The 6,078-nt window shown below is 42.4% G+C and overlaps 1 protein-coding gene across 1 annotated transcript in view; it reads right to left on the bottom strand.

The window, feature by feature from the left end:
- LOC135545099 (platelet-derived growth factor D-like) overlaps positions 1 to 6,078 on the bottom strand; it is a 111,998-nt gene that overhangs the window by 14,412 nt on the left and 91,508 nt on the right. The window lies entirely within an intron of this gene.

Raw genomic sequence — 6,078 nt, 5'->3', positions numbered from 1 at the left:
ACTTGTACGACTCAGGTGTTGGAGAGGGAGCAGAACATGAGAGTCATTAATATTCATATCCGTTGCAAAACAGTTTCTGTTGTGTAGCCCTAATGAACATGACCCATGTTTCAAGCCTCCACTGCCTCAGCATGCCACAGATACCTATTTTTGTGCAACTCATGTTGCTTGATCACGTACAAATACAAAACAGTGGTACATTGTCGTTCCCCAAAACTTGACTAAATCAGAGAGAACTTTAATGGACATGTCAATGTTTTTTATATCTCTTCTATATAGATTTAATATATACACTATCATTCAAATGTTTTAGGTCACTTAGAAATTTCCTTGTTTTTTAAAAAGAAAAGTAAATGTTTTGTCCATTAAAATAACATCAAATTGATCAGAAATACAGTGTAGACATTGCTAATGTTGTAAATGACTATTATAGCTGGAAACTGAAGATTTTTGTTTATGGAATATCTACATAAGCTCATTATCAGCAACCATCACTCCTGTGTTCCAATGGCATGTTGCGTTAGCTAATCCAAGTTTATCACTTTAAAAGGCTAAATGATCATTAGAAAAACATTTTGCAATTATGTTAGCACAGCTGAAAACTGTTCTGATTAAAGAATCAATAAAACAGGCCTTCTTTAGACGAGTTGAGTATCTGGAGCAGCAGCATTTGTGGGTTCGATTACAGGCTCAAAATGACCAGAAACAAAGAACTTTCTTCTGAAACTTGTCAGTCTATTCTTGTTCTGAGAAATGAAGGCTATTCCATGCAAGAAATTGCAGAGAAACTGAAAATCTCATACAACACTGTGTACTACTCCCTTCACAGAACAGCGCAAACTGTCTCTAACTAGAATAGAAAGAGGAGTGGGAGGCCCCTGTGCACAACTGAGCAAGAGGACAAGTACATTAGAGTGTCTAGTTTGAGAAACAGATGCCTCACAAGTCCTCAACTGGCAGCTTCATTAAAAAGTAACTGCAAAACACCAGTCTCAAGGTCAACAGTGAAGAGGCAACTCCGGGATGCTGTCCTTCTGTGTAAATAAACAGTACATGAGGTGACCAGTGTTCAATGACTTTCTCGGGTACATGGGGCATTAGTCTCAGGGTGCAGGGCACAGTAACAGGCAGGTAGTCAACAGTCTGATGGCCTAGAAGTACAGATGTGCCAAGCTTGTATCATTATACTGAAGAAGACTTCAACAAAGTCCTGAGTAAAGGTCTGAAAACTTATTTAAATGTGATATATACATATACACTGCTCAAAAAAATAAAGGGAACACTTAAACAACACAATGTAACTCCAAGTCAATCACACTTCTGTGAAATCAAACTGTCCACTTAGGAAGCAACACTGATTGACAATAAATTCACATGCTGTTGTGCAAATGGAATAGACAACAGGTGGAAATTATAGGCAATTAGCAAGACACCCCCAATAAAGGAGTGGTTCTGCAGGTGGTGACCACAGACCACTTCTCAGTTCCTATGCTTCCTGGCTGATGTTTTGGTCACTTATGAAAGCTGGCGGTGATTTCACTCTAGTGGTAGCATGAGACGGAGTCTACAACCCACACAAGTGGCTCAGGTAGTGCAGCTCAATCCAGGATGGCACATCAATGCGAGCTGTGGCAAGAAGGTTTGCTGTGTCTGTTCAGAGCATGTAGGCGCTACCAGGAGACAGGCCAGTACATCAGGAGATGTGGAGGAGGCCGTAGAAGGGCAACAACCCAGCAGCAGGACCGCTACCTCTGCCTTTGTGAAAGCAGGTTCACACTGAGCACATGTGAGAGACGTGACAGAGTCTGGAGACGCCGTGAAGAACGTTCTGCTGCCTGCAACATCCTCCAGCATGACCAGTTTGGCGGTGGGTCAGTCATGGTGTGGGGTGGCATTTCTTTTGGGGGCCGCACAGCCCTCCAGAGGTAGCCTGACTGCCATTAGGTACGGAGATGAGATCCTCAGACCCCTTTTGAGACCCTATGCTGGTGCGGTTGGCCCTGGGTTCGTCCTAATGCAAGACAATGCTAGACCTCATGTGGCTGGAGTGTGTCAGCAGTTCCTGCAAGAGGAAGGCATTGATGCTATGGACTGGCCCGCCCGTTACCCAGACCTGAATCCAATTGAGCACATCTGGGACATCATGTCTCGCTCCTTCCACCAACGCCACACTGCACCACAGACTGTCCAGGAGTTGGCGGATGCTTTAGTCCAGGTCTGGGAGGAGATCCCTCAGGAGACCATCCGCCACCTCATCAGGAGCATGCCCAGGCGTTGTAGGGAGGTCATACAGGCACGTGGAGGCCACACACACTACTGAGCCTCATTTTGACTTGTTTTAAGGACATTACATCAAAGTTAGATCAGCCTGTAGTGTGCTTTTCCACTTTAATTTTGAGTGTGACTACAAATCCAGACCTCCATGGGTTGATAAATTTGATTTCCATTGATCATTTTTGTGTGATTTTGTTGTCAGCACATTCAACTATGTAAAGAAAAAAGTATTTAATAGGAATATTTAATTCATTCAGATCTAGGATGTGTTATTTTAGTGTTCCCTTTATTTTTTTGAGCAGTGTATATTTACATAAATGTGATAAAATGTCTAAAAACCTGTCTTTGCTTTGTCATTATGGGGTACTGTGATGTCATTATGGGGTATAGAGTGTAGATTGATGAGGGAAGAAAATAATTTAATCTATTTTAGAGTAAGGCTGTAACCTAGCAAAATGTGGAAAAATACACATATAGTGCATTCGGAAAGTATCTGTGAGTTGTTTCATTAATCTCTGAAAATGACTTTGCCTGCCAATGAGGGGCTGATGAGAGAGACAGATTAATTCATTTTTTATTTATTTACAATGTATAGTGTATACATTGTTACTTTGGCACTTTGTTTTTCATGCCAATAAAACAGCTTGAGAGAGAGAAGGTCTGTATGATCTATCCAAGGTGATTTTTAAATAAACTGCCTTCACTATAATTTAATGGCAAAACATTCCATTACCTTTTTCATCACAATCAACCTCAACTGTCCATCATCTGAGTTCTACACATGGGGATTTGGTTTCCATGGCAACAGACTGTATAGCACAATGTTTGTGTGTGGTATTGTGAGAGGAAATAAAGGTGGAGAAGTGAAAGAATCTCAGGGGCGTTTACACACACAACGCTTCTCCTCCAAGGTCCGTGTTGGGTTCAGTTCCGCTATCAACCAGTCATGAATGGAAACGTCCACATAGAACATCATTTCAATTTATCTCCTGAAGTGGAGTTGAACACACATAAGGAGGTTGTAAACAACGTGTCAGAAACTGCACCTGTCAGAGGTGAAGCTGCAGATATTCTGATGCTAGTCAGTTGATTCGTTCAGATCAACATGCAGTGTTATGGGGATGTTTGTGAATAACTCTCCCCGCTGCATTTTACAGACAAAAGGTCTACATTCAGAAACATATGTGCAAAAAAAACTTCATCAAAACACAACCAGTGGATATCTTTAATAAAAAAAACAGAAACACAATAAATTAATCACTAAAGCTGAACTGCTGTGTCAGGGATCAAACAAAGGCATTCAGGTGCCGACAGATTTGTTTAGATAACCTTTCTGCATTTCTTCTTGAAGGTTGCAATATAATATAAACATTCAAAACAACGGAATGAACAAACCGGTTATTTGAACAAAAAAACAGAATGGAATGTCACTTGGAACCCGAGGTCAAGGAATGTGCTGATAAAACTGGCACTGCCAGAGGATGTGAACACACACACACACACACACACACACACACACACACACACACACACACACACACACACACACACACTCCACTAACTGAATATAAATACATTTTGCAGAGACTGCAGCATTAGGTGAAGGAGAGACTTTGCTATGTATGTATTAAATGTATTATATATTGTGCTCAGTCTCCAGGGACACTAACGTACACAATGACAACAGTCACAGAAGGAATCAGAACATGAACATGGGAAAGGACATCAAACCAAACAAAGAACTCTGGAAGTAAAAGGGGCCATTTTGGATTAAATGGAAAGAAAACACGATCTATGGTTTACGTGTGTGTGTGTGTGTGTGTGTGTGAGAGAGAGACAGGACTAAGACAGTGTAAAAATACAGTCATCTGTCTCTAATCTCTTGGAACCATGCTGTAACACGCACATCGCCCTTCCCCAGGGCATGTTCCTCCACTAAGAGGCTCTGCGTTTCAGATCACTCTTCAGCCAGCCGATACCCGAGACTCATAAACACACCGGTTTCATTCTGCTCGCCCTAATCTTTAAATCACAGCCTTAATAAAACTAATTCTCCCCCTCCATCTCTCAGTGCCTTGCTTTGTGTTTTAATTGTTGTTAATAGAGCTTCAGTCTGTATGGACAGAGGAGTTGATGGTTGGTAATGAGGCCAGCTCCCCCAGTGGAATGACCATTATGAAGCCTAGAGGGGTTGCAGGAAGATCTTTGTTGTTTCTTTATCACGTGGAGGCAGTGACTGATCTTGTACTCTGAGAATGTTTCAAGATCTTTGATGCACCGTCTCGTGCACACGCACACACACACACACACACACACACACACGACACACAGACAGTGCAACAGACACACATTCTTTCCCTCAAATAAACACACATACACACCTATAATGCAGAAGATTATATAGTGATGACTGTGGATTATGTTTGGGGATGAATTGTTTGAAGAATAGGTCCAAACAGAAATAGATCTAACCACGGGATAGTACAGTACAGTACAGGGCACCAGGTCTGCAAATATTGCAGATATAAAACATTACACAAATTCCAACCACATCCTCTACCCATCTCCCTATTTTGTATGGGGTGTACAATTCTGGTTAGCAACATTTTGGGGTTGGCTGTTGGTCGGGCCGGGCAGAACGTTCCAACATTTCTGGGGTTGGCTGTTGGTCGGGCCGGGCAGAACGTTCCAACATTTCTGGGGTTGGCTGTTGGTCGGGCAGAACGTTCCAAAGTCATTCCGCTGATCTGCCGGAGTGATTTAGGGAAGGAGAGGGGGGTAATATTTGTGAAAACGTATAAAAACCATGTTTTTAACTGTCTCTGTATCCCGACATCTCATCCCTTCATCTGATGAATGAAGGAGGAGAAATAGAACAACACACAACGAAGCAGAACTTCACGGAAAATGGAAAAGAAACGGCAAAGAATTTCAAATAAATAAGAATGTTGTCTTTAGGGAGGAGTGGAGACCTTGGGTCTGCTCGGGGGGATATGTGTGTGTGCACATGTTTGTGTGTGTGGTTTGTGGTCATTCTAAGATTGTTTGTGTGGTTCTGTCTCTCCCTCACTCTCTCTTCCTTCCCTGAAACTCATTTCACAATGATTGTACAGAGAAAAACAGTTGCAGGAAGAACTTTAAAAAAAAAAAAAAAGGACATTCTAATGTGAATATAGAAAATAACACAGGCTTGGATACTGTATGAACACACACTTAAAGGTGTCATGTCCTTAACAGCCCCTCATCAATACCCCAGTGGACAAGGAATGTTGGGGGCTTGGACGATGACGGGGTGGTTATGAGCTGATAGTGTAGAGGGTGGGGTAAATTTGGGGTGGCAGCAGGGCACTGGTGGGGTTAGCAGGACCAGGGTTTGGGGGATGCATGGATGTTGGTGGCTAGGTTTGTATCAGGTTGGTATGTGGATGATGGATGGATGTTGGTGACTAGGTTTGTATCAGGTTGGTATGTGGATGGATGGATGTTGGTGACTAGGTTTGTAACATGTTGGTATGTGGACGGATGGATGTTGGTGGCTAGGTTTGTATCAGGTTGGTATGTGGATGATGGATGGATGTTGGTGGCTAGGTTTGTATCAGGTTGATATGTGGATGGATGGATGTTGGTGACTAGGTTTGTAACATGTTGGTATGTGGACGGATGGATGTTGGTGACTAGGTTTGTATCAGGTTGGTATGTGGATGGATGGATGTTGGTGACTAGGTTTGTAACATGTTGGTATGTGGACGGATGGATGTTGGTGACTAGGTTTGTATCAGGTTGGTATGTGGACGGATGGATGTT

Source organism: Oncorhynchus masou, chromosome 9, assembly GCF_036934945.1.
Source record: "Oncorhynchus masou masou isolate Uvic2021 chromosome 9, UVic_Omas_1.1, whole genome shotgun sequence".
In the NCBI taxonomy this organism is placed as follows: domain Eukaryota; kingdom Metazoa; phylum Chordata; class Actinopteri; order Salmoniformes; family Salmonidae; genus Oncorhynchus; species Oncorhynchus masou.
The sequence above is the reverse complement of the archived record's forward strand: the minus strand, read 5'-3'. Positions and strand labels throughout refer to the sequence as shown.